General features: G+C 37.6%; 1 long non-coding RNA gene across 2 annotated transcripts in view; it reads right to left on the reverse strand.

Annotated features, from left to right (window-relative positions):
* LOC107310327 (uncharacterized) overlaps positions 1–22,611 on the reverse strand; it is an 84,030-nt gene that overhangs the window by 19,579 nt on the left and 41,840 nt on the right. For both annotated transcript variants that reach the window (XR_004306264.2, XR_014942507.1), the window contains exon 3: positions 9,862–9,946. This is a non-coding gene — a long non-coding RNA (uncharacterized LOC107310327). The remainder of the gene's footprint in view (positions 1–9,861; positions 9,947–22,611) is intronic.

A 22,611-nucleotide genomic window follows, 5' to 3' on the forward strand; every position in this document is an offset into this window, starting at 1 on the left:
ATGTAAAATCAACTTCCCAGTGCTAGTCCTGTATTCTCACATAATTCAAAGCTTTTTCTGTGGTGTGGGAAGGATAAAATACCTGTGGGTCTTGTTTCTTATGGTGATTTCATTAGAGACAAAACTGATTTATGAGTTTCCTATTGTTTTATCTATTAGCTCTTCCATGCAAGGAGCAATATAAGCACAATTAGAGAGGGATGTAAAATGAAGGAGTGAAGTGAAGCAGAATGAGAGGCTGAATGTAAACATAGATGAATGCTTTTTATATTGGCATTACCACTTTGATATAACATTAAAATTATATTGGAGTCTGAACATGGTCCACAAAGGTTAGCATACTGTACATGGATACTCCCTGTAGGAGATGGGGGAGTTGAAGAGCCTTATCCAGATTTTGAATGCACAGTTCTGTGCAGGAAGGAAACACTTAATTCTGCTGTGGATCTGAAGTCACAGACCTCACTAAGATAATCACTTTCATCTTTTTTGTCCAAATAAACAAACAGATCAGCAACTCGAATATTCATTCACAAGTGAAGAAGTCCAACATTTCAGGTTTCTCCTGTATTTGCTAAGGCAGTGGTAAACTAAGCAAAAATCTCTGACTTGTCAGAATAAAGCACAAATCTCTGGGGTAGGAGAGTGCCTGGTTCTGAACCTCCCTTGGTTGCTCTTCTATTTGCTGTAAATTTCCACTGGGACAAGGAGTGTATCATGAGTCATATACACAACTGTCTATCCACCAGCCTGAGAATGTCTTGACTTTTGGTATTTTTGGCTCAATATTTTTTAAACAATGCAGTTGTAAAACATAAAAACTGAAGGACACCACTTCTCACAGCCTCACAGTACAGGATTCCCATTACTTTCTACAATGTTTATCAGTATTATAATCATACAGAAGAAGAAGAAAAAAACTAAGTACTACTTTTTCCTGGAGTCTCCATACGACATAAGAATGACAGTGAATGCATTGGTCATTGAACTAAGAGTACTAAATATAATTTTATTTGTATCTGCAGTTCAGAGTCAGACTCACAGAACACCATTTTGAAGCCCTGTATGTTGGAGATCATGTTTCTTACAAGACCCAGAGAAGAGTTCAGTGTCTACCCTCATGCCTTTGGGTCTCAACAACTACTGCACAGTTGCCTGTGGCTGTGGGAGAGTGAGCACAAAGATTCAGATGGCTCCTTTCAGTGCTACAGTCCTGGAGGCTGCTTACTATTATTATTTTTAAATATTTTTCTGGAATATTTTCACAGTCTGTTGGAAAGTAAGAATCATCTTGGCTCAGAAAAGGCAGCAAGATGCCTGGCAGCACTGATGGATTTAATAATGCACAATCAAAAGTTCATCTTGCTGTTTGCATTTCTGACTCTGCAAAGCAATTGTATTAATTACCTGAATTTAAGTGTCATTCACATAGTAAACAAAACAAAACAAAAGACTCTGTTGTAAGATTCATACTTTTAGAATATAATAATGCTTCAAAGAAGGCAAACCAAAAGGTAGAGGCTTTATCATTGCATTTTCACTGAGTGCATGCTGCTGGTTTTGATGATCTTTATAATTTTTAAGTATTAAAAAAGAAAACATTTTCACAGGACCCATGTCAAATCATATAAAACATCACTGTATTTGAAATAGAGATTTAGGAAGATAAAAGAAACAGATTTTCATTCTCATTCACTTCAATTTCCAGTGGAACAGAAATCTGAAGAACAGCAAATATCTATAATAAATAGTAGTGGTAGTAGGATTCATTATCTTTGCTGTATAATGCACTCTTGATCATGTTCAGATGCATCAGCTCTAATCTGTATGTTACACTCTTTTCCTCTAAAATAGTTGATAGTAAATTTTCTAGTTAATTTTTAGTTGTTCTGTTTGTTTTGTTTTCATTTTGTTTAATTTTGTTTTCCTTTTGTGAAAGGTCTTCTAGTTGTCATTTCCATTATAAATGTATATATGTGTATAGCCATACAGAACTATTAGTGATGATCTTTCATTTTTGTCCAAAAACAACAGCAACAACAACAAAAAACAAACAAACAAAACAAACAAACAAAACAAACAAACAAAACAAACAAACAAAACCCAACAAAAACAAACGAACAAACAAAAAACAAATAAACAAGGGTTTTCCACATAAAATACAAGATTTTGCAGAAGGCTTAATTTCTTTGTTGCCACTTGAGTTTGGCATATTTTATCATCATCTGTTAGAAACAGCAAACAGAATTTCTGCCTATGCATAAGACTCCCTGACATCACATTATCACAGTCTCGTGTGGGTTGGAAGGACCTTAGAGATCGAGTCCAACCCCCCGGGATTCGAGCCTCCTGTGTTGCAAAGCGGCACTTCTACCACTTGCGCCACAGGGGGGATTTGAACCCAGGTCACCGGTGTTGCAAAGCGGCATTCCTACCACTGCGACACCGGAGGCACACATCCTCTTGGAGGAAAACTCCTTGTAAAACCTTGTTGAAGTCACGGTTCCATAACAGTGTTCCTTGGAAGATAATTTCTCCCACTCATCCCCTATCATGTCACAGCTAATGTCTCCATCAGACATCAGATATTTTCCTGCTATTGGATATGCTCTTCTCTCTCTTATTTTACCTTGCTCTTGATACCAGGTAGTGTTAGCAAATGCTTTGCTTAATATTCATCTCCAACATCTCAGTTTCTGAAGAAATAATGTTATCTACAGTGAACACCGCAACACTGCTGCCAAGTGCACTAGCATGAAAAATTAATCCCCAATTATGACACTTACTGCGGCTAAACAGCTTTTAGAGATGCTTTAAGGATAATTAGCAATCTGCCAGATCTTGCTCAACTTCAGCTTCTGAAGAGAGTCAAGCTTCTCAGTCTACTCATCTTTTTGGTCTTGCAGTAATTTAACTTCAAGGTGAGATAAATGAGTAACAAAAACAACCTGAACAAATGGCTGTAGTTTCCTCATTAGCTAATGCTGAATGTTACTTCTTGATGACTAGTTCCACCAGTGGACCAAATCAACTTTCAACCTTTTTTTTTTTTTTTTTTCTTTTTTTTTTTTTCACAGACCATAATATAATTACATCTGCAAATGCCTCATATATAAGATACAAGGGGAAAGACCAAGGTAATCAGGTAATCAGTTTCTAGAATTCTAATTATTGACATCTCTTTGTGAACTGTGTAGAAGAACTTGGGGATTCTGGTGGACAAAAAGCTTAATGCAAACCGGCAGCGTATCCTGCACTGCATCAAAAGAGGTGTGGCCAGCGGAGTGAGGAAGATGATTATCCCTTTCTACTCCATGAGGTCCCCGCTGAAATACTGCATCAAGATATAGGGCCCCCAGCACAAAAAAGATGTGGACAGAGTGAAACCATTCTATGATGTTTATCCTATGATGAACTGACCTGTAACTAAACTGTCAGGCAACACAGGTTAAAAGTCCACATAGGCTTTATTTTAGTGTTTCCTCAGTATCAGTGTTTCCATAGTATCAAACTTTCTCTGTGAAGTTCTAAAAGAGAGATCTACATCCTAAAACTTAGTTTTCATTAAGTTGTACAGTTTTTCACACCTTTGCAATCAAGTTTCTCAAGAGGTACACTGCAGGATAATTTTAATCATGAATGCTTACCTCTGATCGCTAGGAAAATTGAAGCTTCACAAGGAACAAATTTAGAGTATCCATTACTAGGTTTAAAAAATGCCAGAAGAGCTCTACAAAGTACATCTTACATTTTATGGAAGGTGCTCTTCTCTTTTCAGTTTCTTTCTTAAAGATTTTCATTGAACAAAGCTGCCAAAGGAAGAAAATGTCAACCATGCAGGTATTTTTTAAATATAGCTTACTCTTTCAGATAGACAATATTTAGACAGACAAAGAAAAGTGAAATTTTCTTAGTAGCTTAGACTTAAAATTATAGGGTTCTACATCACAGCTTTTCTATTCCTAAGTAGAAGTACTCATTACTTAATATTTATTTCTGATTTATTTATTATTTATCTTTGTAATGTTGAAAGACTTCCATGTAAATTTACTTTTATGAACAGACTAGATTATATTCCACTTGTCTCAAGGGAGACAAAACTTTGCACAAGATCTCACCTAACAATGCTTGTATTTACCTATTGAAAAGCTAGTTAGAAGTCATACAAAAGCAGATGCAGCTCAAGAACTAGATGAAGTATGTACCAGGGTTTTCTTCTTACTGAAAAAAAAACCAAAGAAAAACTATGCAGAGAGAATCCTTTAGCATTTAAATCCTTTTAGCTGCTGTCAAGGAAGAAGGAAGCTTCTAAGAATCAGGAGCACGAATCAAGGGAAAGCAAGTACAGTATGGTATTTATGTATTATTCTGCAGGCAAAAGAGATGAATGTGTATACAGTAGAAAGAGAACATACTAACAATGTGTAGAATAACAGACTACAATTCCTGGGAAAAAAAAAAAAAAAGTAATGTATTTTCAGAGTTCTTTCTGAATTTATTTGAAATCAGGAGGTAAAAGTGAGAACAAATTGTACAAAGATGTAGAAAAGCTCTGCCAGATGCATCTGTCACTGAGACAAATAAGGAGAAGAGAACAAAAGGTATGAACTAAGAAACAGACTCCAAATTGAAACAGAATGCTGACTAGGTAATAGTGTTTCAGACACCCAACAGAATGTAGGGTTTCAGCATGATACCCCTCACCTATTCAGAGCAGAAATAATTTTTATGAGGCTGGAGCTCACAGAAAAGGAAAATGCTGGTGGCAAAACACTGTAGCCAAGCGTGAATCAGTTTGTTTACGAATGAATTGGAATTGAGTTTCCCTGTGAAACTGGTTAGAAGGCTTTTTGCCTCATTAAAGGATATTGTTAGAAAGCTTCCAGCAAAAGAAGAAAAAGACATGAAGTAAATTACTATTTGTACATGGCTGTCATAAGCCGTAATAAACTATTTTCATTTTACCTTGAGAGGAAAATTAACTAAATCAATAGCAATGGCAGTTAACATAATTTCTACGACCACTGCCATTTAAGTGCTAAGCTTGAATAGTATCAGAGTTCAGGCTGGTTCAGTATAAAAGTCCAGATAAAAGAATGATCAGGTGTTGAATTCAGTCACAGAAAAATTCTGAAAGTTTTATTATTAATACATTCTATTTATTTTTGGACAGTGTTTTGTAAATACAGAGTCTAGTATTAAATGTGGAAGTTGGTGGATCTGCCTACAGTGGGGGGAATGGTGCTTGATTATCCTTGAGGTCTCTTCCAACCCAAGCCATTCCATGATTCTATTAGTCTAAGATACAGAGCAAAGGTTCTTGCCTTGTCGTAAGAAATTCTTTTGTAGAGAACAAAAGTAAGCTTTAAAACGACAAGGCAATGTAACCTCTTGCTCTTAAGGGCTACTTTCAATTTACCAGTGACACCAATGACAATTTAACACTGACAGCTTGACGTGGAATAGGTATATGGAAAGGTCATGGTATTTCATCAGGAGGAAGATGTTCTAAGGCACCGTAGCCTTCAAATACATGCTGTTGTGGGATTTTCTGTTACTTCATGCTGCCCATTTGCAGAATGTTCTTAAAAGTTGTTAATCCATATAATGGTAAATTAGTTTTGATAGAAATAACATTCTTACAGGAACATAATTTCAAAGTCAATCAGTTTAGGTTAGCAGCACTTGCCCAGAAATCTTGTAATTCTATCAAAAATTGTTTATTCTGTTTCCTCTTATTTCAGGAGTATTAGATTTTACATTGCTATAATTAATATGTATTTTAGTCCAGATAAACCCTGACAACAAACAGATAAAGCACTTACGAGTCTGAAAAGAATCTTGTCATAAAGTGAATACAGTTAGGTACAGCACATTTTAAAGATATTTTATTTACATTCTCACACATTTTCATTTCTTTCTTTCACACTACAGAAATTCAGGAATGTTTAGAGAGGGGGAAAGGAAAAATTAATAAATTGCACTCTGGGCAGCCCAACATTAATCAATGGCATGAAATTCTTCACGACAATGGAGGTCACTTGTCATGAACAGTAAGAAATGCTACATTGTGGAATGTTTGTGCAAGAACTCTTTGAAACCTCACAATAGCACAAGAGATTCCTTCCCAAAAAAGGAGGAGGGAAAAGAAATAAATAAATCTCATATTGAAGAACAATTCTTTATCACTGCTGACAAATAGGATTCCTTAATGCACCCTCTCCATTTTTAATTTCTGTGCTTCTATGAATGTAACCACTGCGAGACCAGTGGTTTGCTTATCAAAGAAGCTGTTTCAGTAGGCAGAAAATGCAGTCATACTTAACAGAATGAGAATACAAACACAACATGCAAAACACATTTGTGCCTTGTTAATCTTGTTCTTCAGACATCAAGATCTTGCTGCTGTACCAAGTATTGAAAATAAAATGGAAAAGAATGTAGCACACAGCTGTGAGGAGGGAGCTGCTCCACTCACTATTATGGGCTGCCTCTGGTCACCTCTTCCAGGCGGAGCCTTTGCTCTTCAGGTGAGCTCATGGGAGCATTATAGTACAGTCATTATAGACACTATTGTGCAGGCACCGAGTGCTGCCTCTGCCCAAAGTGCTGGCCCATCCCATCCACAAAGCCAAAGGGACTCAGGTTAGAGAGGCCATCTCATTTTCACACAGAACAGAGAGCTTGTCACCCAGAAAAGTGTTCAAAGGGAATCTAATAAGAAGATATGATAGACTGCAGAGATTGGGCACAGGGTAATGCCACACAAGTGATAATTTTTAAATAAATGCCATAAAGTGTAATAGCGAATATTTCACGTCCATGTTATTGCAACTTTCAGCAGTTCCAGTGAGTTACACAGTAACACATAAATTTTAATGCAATGTTGCTTAAGTTACTGGCCTTGCATGACCAAGTTACTGAGTGAGGCCAGTGCTATAATTAACATACTGACAAACAATGGTAACTTCTGCCAACTCGTTTACAAAAGAATGCCTACTTCTATCAACTGAAGTTCTTAAAGTTGAGAGTAGCTTTTCTTACAGGAGAAAAACTTACTCAATAGAGACAGGTGGCAATTTGAAACAAAAAAAAGGTTCTGCCAGGTACCTATTGACAGTATTGTGCTCTGTAGTTACTTTTATTGATCAGTGGAACCATTCATTCAGTAAGGTTCTTTATGTAATGGAATAAAACTTGTTCCATGTAAATTCAGACTCAGAACGGTAAAGGTATGCAATCTGTCTCTTTTATTTTGCAGCTACAAAGCACTAGCTTTCTAAATTATTATGGAAGCATCGACAGCTGTTCTCTCCATCCAGCTCTTCCACCTCAAGCTGAAATGCACACTAATCCATCAGTAATTAGAAACAAGGCCCTCACAGAATACAAATAAGCAAAGAATATCTCAACAGAAAATCTGGATATATAGAAATATATTTATTGGCTTAAATATTTTTCCTGTATCTTGGAGAAAATAATACACTGGAGAATTACATGAGCAATCAACGTTTCAAAGAAAAGAAGACTTTAAAAAAGAACAAGAAGAATGCTGCCAAGAGACATTGTTGTTTTCTGCACTTGGCGGTTGGAAACTTTTGATAAATTTGTGAATACAGATTCATACATTCCCCTGGCATAGAGAAGTATTCACACACATAAAGACAGCTACTAATATCTGAAACTCATCATTCCTTTCTGATCCTTAATTGTCAGAGGACCTTACAGATAGTTGAAAACAGAACATTACAAGTGTGTTGAAATGCAGTCCTGCATTGCAAGTGGCATGAAGTACAATCCTACGTTGCATAACATTCCACATCAAAGACATTGCACTCAGAAATAACTTTACTGTATTAAAAGGAGAACCTCTTCATTGGTGCCGAAAATATACACTACTGAAGATGTCATTATGTAAACAATGATATTCTATAGATTTCAGCTGTGTGATCAAATTCCTAAAGGTTGCTTAAAAGTGTAGGTAAGTACATGCCAGCGTTTAGAAAATTTCCCAGGTCAAGTTTTGTATTTATTTGTTTTGCATTGATGCTCTATGGAAATTCTACTGGATACCAATGGTAAGTGCCTGCTTTACACTGTCCACTTCAGGTACTTTGTGATCTGTCTTATCTTTTGGTATTTCTCTGAGTTGTGTCTTTCTACTATGACCTGTTGGCATTTTTACTTCCACTCTTATTAATTTGTAAATTCAAATATTCATGGACAAGCATGAAAGGAGCTCTTGAAGACCTGGCACATAAGTCACATTATCTCTATACATTTATTTCTTGATAATATTTACATTTGAATTTCTGGGTTTCATTTGAAGCATTCATATGTTGTAACCTGCCTAAACTTTATATTCTAGTAGAAATAAGACAAGTCAGGGGTCTTCCAGGTGAAAGGTACTGTACACACCATTTGTGTGTACACTATTTGCATAAGTGGAAATTGGAGGGAAGGGACTTGCTCAGTGTCATATCTGAGCATCACAACCTCTACTTTTTGGGACTCTAGAAACTCTGCTCTGGTCTGTTCACCAAATTACTTAGCATTTCCTTCCCTCTACAGTCAAAAGGATCATTTAAAATATACAAAGACAAACAGACCTAAGCTTTATTTATTAAGGTTGAAAGTGTTGCAGTCATCTATCCCCAGGAAGAACTGGCAGAAGTACAAGAGGGGAGTCATGAGACACACTTGATGATGGTTGAGAGGACCTCAGGAAAAGAAGGTGGTGGAAACAGTTGTAAGAACAAGTTACAGCTAGAATTGATTTCTCCTGAGACAACACCGTAACTAAAAGTACTGCAGTCATAACCAAGCTCATCACATGGAAATGTCTACACACACATATTGTGAGCAGCAGGACTAGATATTATAAAAAATCAGCTACACTGGATTGGATCTGAGTTTTTAAGTTCACATGGTGTTATGTTGCGTGGATTTCACTGTATTATTCATCACCTTATCCAGCATTTCTGTAGTGAGATCACACAACAGACAAGTCAGAAGTCTCTTCAAGAACTGCTTGTTAGAACTTCATTTTCTGTTTGCAGTCAGGCAGGATGGAACTTCAGGCAGCTTGGTCTGAGACACCACTGAGAGGTGTCCCTGCCCCCCAGCAGAAAGTTGGACTAGATGACCTCTAAGATCCTTTCCAACCCAAACTATTCCACGTCTTTGATTCAGCAGTTCTAGTTTCTTCACTGCATTTTTATTGCACAGACAACTTTGATTGAGAACTGTCCATAATGTTTGATTTTAAAGAGTTTTAGGTTTGCATTTACAAATAAATTATATTTAAGGAGATCCTTTCATCACACAAAGACTGTTTAGATTGTGAACTATTGTACTGATATGAGTTAAGATAGACTTACAGTATCCAGGTCATGCAAGCAAATTTTTTGGTTAAAACCTACTATATTCTTAGTTGTGCATTTATTCCATGCCCAGAAAACAAACAAATGAACACAAGCTTTCTAATGAAGGGGAATCAAATTATAAACAATTTCTACATAAGATGTGCTAATTCAATAAAACTTTTAGTTCAATCCAGCATGGCTTCCAAAATCTTGTTATTCATTATTCACAATTTATTTATGTGGGTTCCAATGAAAACAAAACAAAACAAAACAAAACAAAACAAAACAAAAAAAAAAGCAGTCTAGCTACTCACTAACCAAACAGCAATCTCCTGGAATATATACTGATTTGCAGAGCAGAAGTGGTATCACATGATTTACGACTGTATTACCTACAAAAATTTCTTGTGTCTATGCATCTGATAGTTTTAGTTAAAATATTTCCAATCTGTTTGCAGATCACAGAATGGAAAGTAATAGAATATATATTTCCTACCTGAATCAGGAGGATATCCTTGCAACAAGTAAGGTGTATAGGTGTAGGTAGTTGAGTGGCATGACTCCCCAATACTGGACAGTGGCTATAGAAAGAAGGAAGAAAATGATCTTAAGCATGGACATTTAGGTTGTGATTTAGGCAGTTCTCAGCCTGTCCTTTAAACCAAACATGCCTGATGTTCTCCAGGACTGAATCTTTAGCTAATAATAGGAGATTATGAGGGAGAAAATGTGGATTCTTATCACTCAATGCGTGCATACGCATACAGTTGAGAAGGGTGACAATGGCACTATCCAGATGCTCTTGCTATGTGGCTGATGATGAATAGCCATTTGGCCACAAAAAATTTTCCAGGACTGTGGTCCTGCAGACTGTCATAGTTGTAGGATTTATTACCAGTGCAACCTCAAGCTGCCTCTGAATAATTCTCAGTCCTAAGCACTCAGCTGTAGGCATCAAAAAACTGGCAGCATGAGTGCAAAGGGCTCCACTAGCAAACAAGCTGGCACCAGCCCAATCCATTATCTGCTATAAAAAGATGGATGTGCAGATGTGATCCAAATTACCACCGCTTACTTCCTTTCATTGCTAACAAATGGAAGTATGCTAGCTGCTCTCCCTTATTCCATGGTTGGAAACATAAGGAGCAGTGGGTTAGGTTACTCTGTTTTCCATTGCACTCAGCTGACACAGGGCAAGATGAAATGAGTCTCTCAAGCTAACCAAATTCATTGGAAAACTCTTTGTGAATGCAAGCTGTGAGTGGCTGTAGCTGTTCTGTGAACAGCAGTTTTTATGAAACATATTTTAAATTACTGAGTAGGTTAGCAAGGTTATTTGGCCTTAGGTTTCAACAGCAGATTTTTAGCTGAATCAATGGACTGTCTGCCAGTTTACTGAATCCATCCAGCATTTCAATCCTCAGGCACAGACATAGGTAATGAATACCCAATTTTCAGTGTGAGACAAGAAAAAAATAACCAAAAAACAATACCAGGAAAACAGGAAAACATCTGACCCAATTAGAGATAGGGTAGGGTAGAACTTAGTTCTACTAAGTCCTAGGAAAGATATATCTTCAAAAGTGCTAAGATACCCACTGCCATAGAATCATAGAATCACAGAACTTTACAGTTTGGAAAAGTTCTTAAACATCATTGAGTCCAACCACAACCTAACCATACTACCCTAACTCATCATTTGTGCATTCTTGATACCCCCAGAACTGCTTTTCTATGGCTGGCAATGCCAAGCTGAGGGAGGCGCACATGCTGTCTCATAGCTCACAGTCTGCTCTGAATTCTCTCCTTGGAGTTGGATGAGTTAAAACTCTTTTCCCAGAGTAGAATATTGCAAAACATGGTTTTGTTCCAATGCAGAATGAAAATCTCCACCTTTTCAAGTGAAAGAAACATCCGAAAACACTTGAGGAAGAAGGGATTCATTATAGAACAGTAAACATTAATTTTCAATTTTTGTATCCTTTTTTGGCATCAGACAGCATACTTTTAATAATATATGTTATGTATTAGTGGCTTTTTATTTAAGTCAGTAAAAATGCTTAAAATATTCTATGCTTTTATTGATTGAAAAAGAATACAAATCTTTAAGACAGATGTTAACTAACAGTGACTAAGAACTCTTTTCTAGAGCAAAGTTTCTTTCTGTTAATATTGAAATAATTTGCACAAGCAGGAAACGCTTTAGTGGTAGAAAAACAACTAAATAATTTTTAAGGGGTGGATGTTGCAACATAAAGCACAAACAAAACGATACATGAGTTCTTTGAAGATCTCTGCCCAAATTCTTAAGGAATGAATGGTTCAGTCATGAGTAGTGTTTTCTGGCCAATCAAGTGTTTCATTTCATCTTTTGTTAGAAAAATTAAATGTAAGTAAAGCATTTGGCTGTTAATGTTTTTCTTCCAGTGTGGCTAGATGTCAAATAAGCAGTAACATAGTTTATAACTGTGATGAGATAGATTAGCAATGTGAATTACAGTAAGCCTTTTGTTCTTCCCTTCACTCACTCTGATGTGTTGAGTTGACCAGACTTACACTGTAAACTAATGAGGAGCATTAGAGTTTATTAATGAGTGCCTCAGAAGATATCTTGCATTTCTGTATTTCATAGAAAAAAAAAAAAAAAAAGCTGCCATTATACCATAAAATTTTATACAATTATGTTGTTAGAAAACTTATAATAATGTCAGAAATGAGGAAAAATACATCAGAAAATAGTACAGTTTCATAAGATCTTCTGGTCAATTATTCCACCCACAGACTCTTAGTTCATTTATTTATGTGGCAGAAAATAATGCAGCTTTTATGTCTCTCTGCCTCTTCATGCATGCACACAAGCACCAAGCACAGCCATGCTCACACATGGCTTACAGCACTCCTCTTATTGATCTTCAGTTTAGTGCCCTCTAATTTGATATATTACTGAGTTTCACAAAGATATAGAAATATATGGAAGGAAATAACGTGATTTCCTTTTTCTTTGTTTTTTCTTTCTTTCTTTTGTTGTTGTTGTTGTTGTTTTTTCCCCTTTCATTTATCTGAGCTTTTCATTACCTTTTTGTGTTCCAGTGAAGTGCTCTCTAGTTTTTCTACATTCCAGGCCAAATACTGGCAATGCATTTTCATTTTCTGATTGCAATACAATGGGATTTTCCCCTACAGAGGCCAATAATTCCTTTATTGTTCATCCAGGCTATTATCCATTGGAGATTTCTTTTTAATCTGAGAGAGAGGAAGTGTTTTTGAGACAGCTGACATTTAGTACTTGTGATCAGATCTCAAACAGATCGGTGGAGAGATTAGAAATGGTTATAAAGGCACACATTGAATCATAATGTTCACTAGAAAAACCCAAAAAAACAATCAAATCCTTATTTGTTTCTTGGAATTTTGGTTTGCCTTTCATAACAGTAAAAAAGACACCAAGATCTAGAGACTGAGGATGATTAAAAGTCAAGCTCCGGCTCTGTTGTGACTACGCTTTCATTATTTCCTGCCCTTGTGCTTTTAATGAGTGACAATCATGTATGCTTGCATCTAAAATCAGTCAGACTTTCTAAACTAGATCCAATAGTACTGTGCCCTCATGGCAGCCTTACAAGTTTGGTTCTTCCATACTTGTACAAAACATAATCATGTTTGCTGGATATGACTAGCAAATATGTCATGAGCAACACTGACTAGCAGAAAGAAGCAAGTCATTTGCTCTGGAAACAAATGCCTTTTTCTACCACTTACTTTGAAAGGAAGATGATAGATGCAAGGTCTTCTGGTTTTCAAGCCTTATCTATCTTGACAGGGGCTTACAGGAAAGCAGGGGAAGGACATTTTATAAGGGCATGTAGCAACAGAACAAGGGGAAATGGTTTTAGACTGGAAGAGAGTAGATTTTGACTAGATATCAAGAAGAAATTATTTACTATGAGAGTGGTGAGACAGACTGCCCAGTGAGGTTGTAGATGCCCCCCCCCCCCCGCCCCAAGGCCAGGCTGGATGGGGATGTGAGCAACCTGGTCTGAAGGGAGGCGTCCTTGTCTATAGCAGAGGATTAGAACTAGATGGTCTTTAAAGGTCCCTTCCAGCCCAAACAATTTTATGTTTCTATGATCTTGTCAAGAAGGAATCCCTTTAGGAAAAGGATCTTCTCCTCAAGCAGAAAATAAATATGACTAACCCAGGCAGAGCATGGGTTGGAGAGAGGTGGATCCAGTTTCTGAGATTTTAAAATTCCTGAGAAACTTGGGAAATGAACAGCTTCTGCTGCAAAGGAACAAAACCCTCATATCTGTGACAGTACATTCTTTAATGTGTTTTGGCTAGATGTCTGAGTCATAGCTGGTGACTCTGATGAATAACAAAGTACCAGATAGAAAAAGTCATGAAGAAGGGAAAGGGATGTAAAATAGTAATGTCAAAATAGTAATTTTGTCTCCCACTGCTGACAGTTTCTACCTGCCTTCACCTCAGTGCAAATCTCTTTAATGCAACTAGACACTAAAATCCTTAATTTGTTCTGTACAGAGCATCTCTAAAATTAGTTTCTTCAGCTTTCACAGTGTAGTTTACTTTGTCTCTGATGCCTGGCTACAGACTTTAACTCAAACCACTGTCTTCTATATGCACCACTAGATACTGAGTGGTGGGTGAACTGTTCATGACACTCAAACATCTGTTTCCTCTTTCAGTGAAGTCAAACTCTACTATAGATGCTCAACCCAGATATACAAACAGGTAAAGCTTGCAACATGACTTACAAAAATACTGTAAAGGCCAGGCTCTCCTGCTTGTTTGCACCAGTATACTGAAGCAAAAGGACTTTTTCTCAACAATCTATGAAGAGAAAGCAAAGCCTCAACTGCCAAAACACAAGATCTGTGTTGACAGTTCCTCAGAGAGTAGTCAGGCAGTGATGCCTACATCAGGGGCCTGAGGGGATCGCAGCCAACAGCATGTTCCAGATTGGTGGGTTGTCCAGAGTTGAGATAAGTGCTTCTATTAAAACAAGGTGGCAGAAAATCTAGTTTATGATATATATGAAATTAATCAAATTGTCATAGCTTTGTTGTTTAATTACGTGTATATGGAAGTAGGATGGGAAACCACACTTTACTCTTTTAAAAGTGTTTTACGCAGTATTAATTTCAATAGATTATTTTCTTTCTGACCTCCCTAGCAATCCAACACATCTTCAAATCAGAGTAGAACAGAGACTGATCTATTCATGGATCTATAAGAATCAGTTGCTCTTATAAACGATTTGTATTGACAGAGAAACTTTCAGAAAATTTTAACAACTTTTGTGACAACATTGGTTCTTGCAAGAGCAGAATACAAATTTACAACTTTCTTCCTGATGTCTGATGTCTACTTTCTTCTATTTGCTGCATATTTATAAACAGGTACAAGAATCAAAATAGGGTATTGGTACAAAAACAATTTAGTCCCAGATTTTGACGCAGCTTAGATAGATATGCATCTGAATCAGTTTGCAACAATGTAGATTTTATGTCTTTGAGCAAAAAACTTTTTCTAAACAAATCACCAGCTGTGATTTACCATCCTATTTTTTTGCTCAGCAGCAATCCTCACTAATTTGTCTTATTTATTCAGGACCCGCATCTTCTCCGTCATCTCCATAGAAGTAGTGGAGGAATATTGGGGAGGGGAATCATGCCTTGCAAACGCAAACAAGCTTATGGAAGTTAAGAAGGACCTTCAGACTCCCACTTAAGGTGGCTTAATGTCTTTCCCGAGACTCAAAGATATTTCAGGCATGGTCAGCTGCAGTCCTGTGGGATTTCACAGATACCACGAAGCACATATTCTTGAAATTTTGTTTTATCTAAACTTGGACGATCAAAACTGCAGTCACTGATATTCAGCACAGGGCACAACAGAAATGTATTTCAGAATTGCTGGACAGGTGCCAATCAATGTTTCTAAAGCTCAGACTCTTCAATTGTTAGAGCATTAATGTGATTTCCTTTCTGGCAGGCAAACAGAGCCTTTTCTTCTGCACCCATTATTCACTCCTCTTCTGCCTGCACATTTTGGCTAAATGCTCTTCTGCCATAACTTGCTCATCAGCTGCCCTCCCATTTCCTCCTGTGACTCAGTTTAGCCTTCCTAGTATTTCATCTAATGAAGAGCAGTGTCTCAACAGATCTGTTAGATCCAAGTGCATCCACTAAACCAAAATTGCTACTTTATATCATCTTTAATTCTCCAAATATCCAATGTAAACTGTGAATAGTACATAGATGCATGCGTGTGTGTAATGCCTAGATGCTAATTAAATGACATGACAATAATACATGATATTTTGGTGTGAAACTCATGGAATGTGGTATGTAACTAAGGCATCACAAAGAAGCAAGGTAGAATCATGCTACTGCCTGATGTAGTACTCAGACTTGCCCCCGTAGAACCTACTCAGTACCTATAATAGCTGCCTCTAAAACACATTCTGTGCATATCCCTGTGGTGGCTACAATTCAAATTTACTGATCCTCAGGCAAAGAAAACAAAAAAGTAAATCCCTGTTTTGCATTCCTTATGCACCTGGAAATGTGCAAAAAATGCACCTGCAGAAAGTGAAGTACCACAGTTTCAGAAGCTGTAGGACAGGGCTCTCTGGTTTATGACATTGTTGATGAGCTGAGGTGACTTTGTTTCACCTCTTATTTATCAAACATTCCAAGCAGCAACATTTCCCTTAACATGCTGAACTACAGACACTCACTGACTCTGATAGTGAACTGACTTATGTGAGCCAATGGGAATCATTGCCAATTGTTTGCAATTACAAGTATCCAGGAGCCAGAGTAAATGAGATCCTGCAGGGACAACTACTGCCTTCCATTGCAGGAACTACTGAAGTAAACGTACTCACTTTACTTGGAGAATTTTACAAATATTTTTCAAATCTCTATTGCAAGGCCACCTTTAATCAAGAAGCAAGAGTATAGTCAGAGACAGAGTAAGCCTTCCAAGAGGACAAAATTGGTTTGTAACATCACAGTTGCAAGCCAAAGGAACAACTTTGTTCCTGCCTCTAGTACTCAGAAAACCAATTTCCCTTAACAGTTATCACTGCCCTGCCAAATCCTAATTACGGGGCAAACAGATTGCAACATCACTCAAGGAACACATACAGCTGATTAATTACTCCATATGAAAGTTAATAACTTACTCATTGCACAATAAATTTTAGAAGAGCTGAACACACAGATTGTAATATTACAGGAACAAAGCTAGGCTGATATCTGTGGGATTATTTTTATTTACAGCCATTGTGACAACAGCTATTTGCAGGATAGTTTGTGGCTCCTCAGCAACGTTAGACATTTTGTATAAATACTCAGTTCTCAGTTACAAACAAGGTCTATCACTGAGTTATGTCCAAATCCCAAGAACTGCTGATAGAAGAGCCTTGCACCTCTCTGCAACTGCAGGCCTAGGACTGCTGCACAGTGTCTTGACAGAGCTGCCATTGTCAGGGAAGCAAAATGAGACCCAGGTTGATGCTGCAATGACAAGTGAGACATTGAGAAACAGACTGAGATGCTTGTAAGCATGTGTATCTGTCTGTGAACACACATGCTGGGATTTTTTGCCTCTAATAGAACCTCAAATTATTTAGTTCTTCCAAGTTGCTTAATACTTCTCTGGGACTTGTGTCACTGAAAACAGCTACTGGCAAAGGGACATAATCAGGCCAGCATGAAAGCATAATCCTTGTGCTGTTATGCTCAACAGCAAAAGCAGTGTGTACTCCATTGTCTGTGGTCATCTCCAGGGCTTCTTGGGATCATGCAAGTTGCTATGAGCAAAGAGTACATGTGCTTGGCCACAACTACAGCACATGCGGGGTTTGACTGCTGTTAGTGTGAGTAATTCATGACAAAATTAATCACACAACCCAAGAGAGCAAATATAACTAAGTTGTTCCCAAACAACCTGCAGGTGGAAAACTGCATTACAAATTATTCACTAAGCATTCAGTGATATAAATATTTCCAAAGAAATCAAATGTTTTTTTAAATAATTTTTTTTAATAAGCCATATGTGTCTATAGTTGTACATGGCATTGAATTTAAACAAAATCCTGCATTCTGTGAAAAGGCTTATTTCCAAGTGCCTAGAAATTTTCCACATTTTGGCAATGTTATATTAAATTTTTCTTTTCATCAGCTGAATAATAGCTGTTTTTCCCCCAAATGATTTGGTTTGACTTCAATATTGTTTGTTATTTTGAAATTTGAAAGGGTACATTATTCTCTTTACTGTAGTGAAAAATGGAAATTAAAGGCAGTTCTGTTAAGGACTGCACTGAAGAAACCTATGTGCATCACAAATACTCCTCGAATATGTGTGTTTATTGCGTATTATTTCTGCTTGAGTATTTAACTACACAAAATACATCATTTGTTTTCTGGATGTACGTACACCTTGCTTGTTATGGAAAATGTGGAGAACCCAAAACATCTTGTTAAAACTTGTATATTTGTTTCTTATGTGTTGATGAGTCCAGTGTACGTGAACAAGATGATGCTAACCCTCACTCTCGTTATACGATTCCCTTCCTACCGCGTTTTCCAAATAAAAAATCCCATAATCACAGTCTCATTGGGAAATGATGACTGAAGAAAAGACTGACTTTTTCTGAAGAAAAAGGCAGTCAAGCTCTGTTGGTGGAGCTATCCACTCACCAGAATGTAGTACAGTTATGGAAAAAGAGCTGTCATCTTGAGCTACAACTGTCTGGTCTAGTGTCCTAAAGCGAAGGCACACCAATCTCTGGGAAGGGCCCAGTATGCATTTGCTTAGCTCAATCAGCAGGAATAAATGTATTTGGGGGAATACCTGCTGGAGAGGAGCTCTGCAGAGAAAGACCTGGGCGTCCTGGTGGACGACAGATTGACCATGAGCCAGCAGTGTGCCCTTGTAGCCAAAAAAGCCAATGGCATACTGGGGTGTATTAAAAAGAGCGTGTCCAGCAGGTCGAAGGAGGTGATCCTCCCCCTCTACTCTGCCCTGGTGAGGCCTCATCTGGAATATTGTGTCCAGTTCTGGGCTCCCCAGTACAAAAAAGACAGAGATCTCTTGGAAAAAGTCCAGCGGAGGGCCACTAAGATGGTGAAGGGCCTGGAGCATCTCCCCTATGAGGAGAGACTTAGGGAACTGGGTCTGTTTAGCCTTGAGGAAAGAAGGCTGAGAGGGGACTTGATCCATGTTTACAAATACCCGAGGTGTGGGTGCCATAGTGGTGAGTCTGGTCTCTTTTCAGTAGTGCGTGGGGATAGGACTAGGGGTAATGGGATGAAAGTACAGCATAGGAAGTTCCGCACAAATGTGTGGAATAACTTCTTTACAGTGAGGGTGACGGAGCACTGGAACAGGCTGCCCAGGGAGGTGGTGGAGTCTCCTTCTCTGGAGATATTTAAGACCCGCCTGGACGCCTACCTGTGTGACATGGTGTAGGGAGCCTGCTTTGGCAGGGGGGTTGGACTTGATGATCTCTAGAGGTCCCTTCCAACCCCTACAATTCTGTGATTCTGTGATTCTGTGATTCTATTTTACTAATTATTACTCATGAACTTGATTATCTTGTTTCTTGTAACTCCTTCCCAATCAAATTTCACCTTAAACAATGTCTGTCACCTCTTCATCATATCTGGCTCCTCCTCAGTTGGACAAAATACTCAGAAGTCTGAAAATAAAGACCAGGGCTACAAGAAGGAAGTGCAAGCCACACCTTGGTTACATTCAAATGGCTACAGTCTTTTTTACTACCATAGCCTGTGTTACTCCTGCCTGTGCCTAGGCAGAGACCTTTTGGCAGGAATATGGACTAAAACCATTCCTTAGAGTATGCTAGCAATTCAAGGGAATAAACGGCTATTTATAGTGTTTAATCCCAGTCATGAGGTATGTATTTGTATTACATTGTTAATGTGAATGATGAATGATGAAAATCTGCAATGCCTCAGATTATAGATTACTAAAAACAATTTGCTTCATGAATATATCATGAAAAATTAAAATTATATCCTCTGGCAGTATACAGAGAGATGAGGCAGTGCTATTTGTTTGCTTCTATATAGACTTATTTTGTGTACAATATACTGTAGAAAGTTTGAAAGAGACGCCACGAGTCTGTGTTTATGGCATGACAGAGAGTTGGACCAAGATCTAACAGTACCTTGAGGTCAATCTATATAGTAGAATGTAATCAAGGTTTGTACAGCCCTAAAAGTGAAATCTCGGTGCCTAGCATCATCTGTAACTCCAGTCTTATGGACAATTTTATTAATCAGTGTTTGGAGGGCTCACTAAAGGAGTAATAATTTGACTAAACACTAGCAAAACATATATATAACACAAATGACATATCAGGGAGAAAAGTAGTTCTTCACAGGAGATAGGCCACAGCAAAAGTAGAATATGCTCTTTATTTATTAGCCTAGTAATTCCTGATCAAATTGATGCATCACAGGAGAAGACTACAAAGGCAGTGAAGCATATAGGTTTTATTACATTTCCTTGTAGGAAAGACAGGTTTCTTCCTTTTCTAGTTGCCAAATTGCTGTAGCCTTTGAAGTTCCAGGATTCTCTGCCAAACACTGAGAACACACAGGCTCAAACATGTATTTCCATAAAACTAACCTTCTATTTTTGCACTCTAGCATTCCTAGGGAAAACAAAAGCAAACAGAAACAAAAGCAAAACCAAAACAAACAAACATAAAAACCCACCAACAGTGTGATGCTTTTAAAAACATCTATTTCTGCCACTGGGACCAACCATAGAAAAGATGAGAAACTCAGCAACTCTCTTGCTCACTGCTTGCTCTTTGTAAAGGTGAACACTCAGAAGGATAGCTCATGAGCAAGCCCACCATCTTCAAAAAACTGACATTTATCAGATGAATTTTTACCTACTGCCAAATTCTAAAGATAAGAATAAATAATAATAACTCTGCATGCAATAGTGCCTGGACTCAAAAATATACCTGGGAACTTAAAATGTTCTGTGTTGTTAATATTATATTTGCATTTCATTATTAAGAATTGCCCACACAATATTCAGTAGTATGGCAAATACTCTGTCAGTGGATGGGTCTGTTATCATTAAAAAGCACCTGCAATGGTACATAGGAGTTCAGGACACCACAATTTTCTCATCTACATTTAGAGTAAGACAGAAGCATATACTCACTAGAATAAAGCCTGAATACTTTCTTGACTGGCATTTCATAAATGTGACTAAAAATGTAACCTGCTTATATTTTTTGTCTTCAAATTTAAGAACTGAGCTTCAAAAATTATTTTCTATTCCTTTATCTGAAAGGAGGAAAAACAACCCTTGCTTTCATGGATTACAGTATTATCTCTTTAAGGCTGAATGTGTAAAGAAGCTAAGATTTTCCTATTTCATATAAGTAATACATTAAAATGTAAGATTAATTTGCTCTGTATTCATCTGTTCTAAAATATATGAACAAAAACATCTATAAGCATAAATTTCTCTTGGTTTCACTTCCAAATGCAATGTTTCTTTTAGGAGTTTTGTAAAACCTACCAGAAAAAAAATCCCTTGGGGTTGGTGATGATTTGGCAATGGCTGGAGTTCCCCATCTGGTTCAGCCATGTACAGAGAGCAGGAATGCTGCTTTTCTTGTTCATATTTCAAAGCAGAACCTCCACCATATTTTTCAAGGCCAGGGTACTGCTCCCTGAGAGCACTCAGACAAAGCATATGTGACTAAATGACATATCATACACTTTGCAAATATGAAACTATCGGAACTACAGGGATTTATTAGTATTTACTGCCAGCACAGAGTCCTCCTCTTCTGTTTGTTTGCTCTCTCTAACCTCCCTTTCAGTCCATAAACCTATGCAGAATTGATGGATTACACAATTTTCCTCAGAATTATACCCATTGTTTCAGAGAAAAGAGTGTTATTTTTCAAAGCACTCATTCAGAAACTTGGCAGAGAGAGGCATGATCACATTGGTACTCTGCGTCCCCTAGGATGCTTCTCTTTTGTTTTAGGAAAGAGAATATAGAATATTTTTTAAAAATACATCACATATGGCAAACAAAAGGGAACAGACATTGCAATATTTCTTCTGTAAATAATCATGTTCCTGAATTTGGTACAAGTATGCTAAAGAAGACAATTGGATGTTTGACAAACCCTAGGTGTCCTGGATTAATGTTTGATTTCAGTCCAGGAGGACACCACTAAGATAAATCTTCTGATCACCTGCACTTACCAGTTAGATTCACACCGGCATCAGAATTTCAGTGCTCCACCTGAGTTCACACAATCACAAAAGGTCTGAGGCTGGCAGAGTCCTTTAGGTCCATCCTTGCTCCAGCAGGGACACCCAGAGCAGGGGGCCAGGACCAAGTGCAGACAGCCACCTGTCAGATGCAACCATGTGTAGAGAGCTTCAGATGAAACCAAACCAGAAGATGTGCTCCCAGACAATGCTTCTCCAAACAGTAAAACATGCAGCCTGATGACGGTAAAGCAAGAAAGGAAGCTTCCTCTAAAATGTATACAGCATGAATGCCATGTCCATAGCACTCGTGACTAATAGTAACCTTGCCGCTTGTCAACAACAAGAGGGTACATCCAACAGGAACTACAATGGTGAGATTTTCAAAGGATGCCATCTTTTCACCGTTTTCACTGTTGTTACACCCTAATGAGTAGCTGTGTATTTACAACTATCTGCAATTGAAAATGGGTGGATGTTACCTGAAGCTACTAATAACACATTTGATTAAAAAGAGCATTTGCTGACCTACATTCGTTGTTCTTCCTTACATTTAAAAAGGGGAAATCACAGCAAATGAACACTGCAAAACCTGATCTGTGTCTCCAGAAGCAGTCAAATTCTTGTTTGTTGCCAACACATATTAACCCAGACATGAGGTACCTAAAAACAGCACTAAGGAAAAATATATACTTGTGAACTTGAGAGGATGATCAGAGAAATCTGGGTGAATTATTATTCCTAAGCAGCAGTAGCTCACTACAGAAAGTACAGTTTGTTATAAATAATCATTTCTGTGTACAATACAAATGGAAGACGTATGAGTAATTTCAAAAGTTGAGTTTATGATATTTGTATGTAATATTTCAGACACTTTTGTGAATGCAACAGTCTATTTCTGCTGGTTTGGGAGTAAAAAAGAATATCACTAA

Source organism: Coturnix japonica, chromosome 2, assembly GCF_054131305.1.
Source record: "Coturnix japonica strain WE chromosome 2, WE-NBRP24, whole genome shotgun sequence".
In the NCBI taxonomy this organism is placed as follows: Eukaryota; Metazoa; Chordata; class Aves; order Galliformes; family Phasianidae; genus Coturnix; species Coturnix japonica.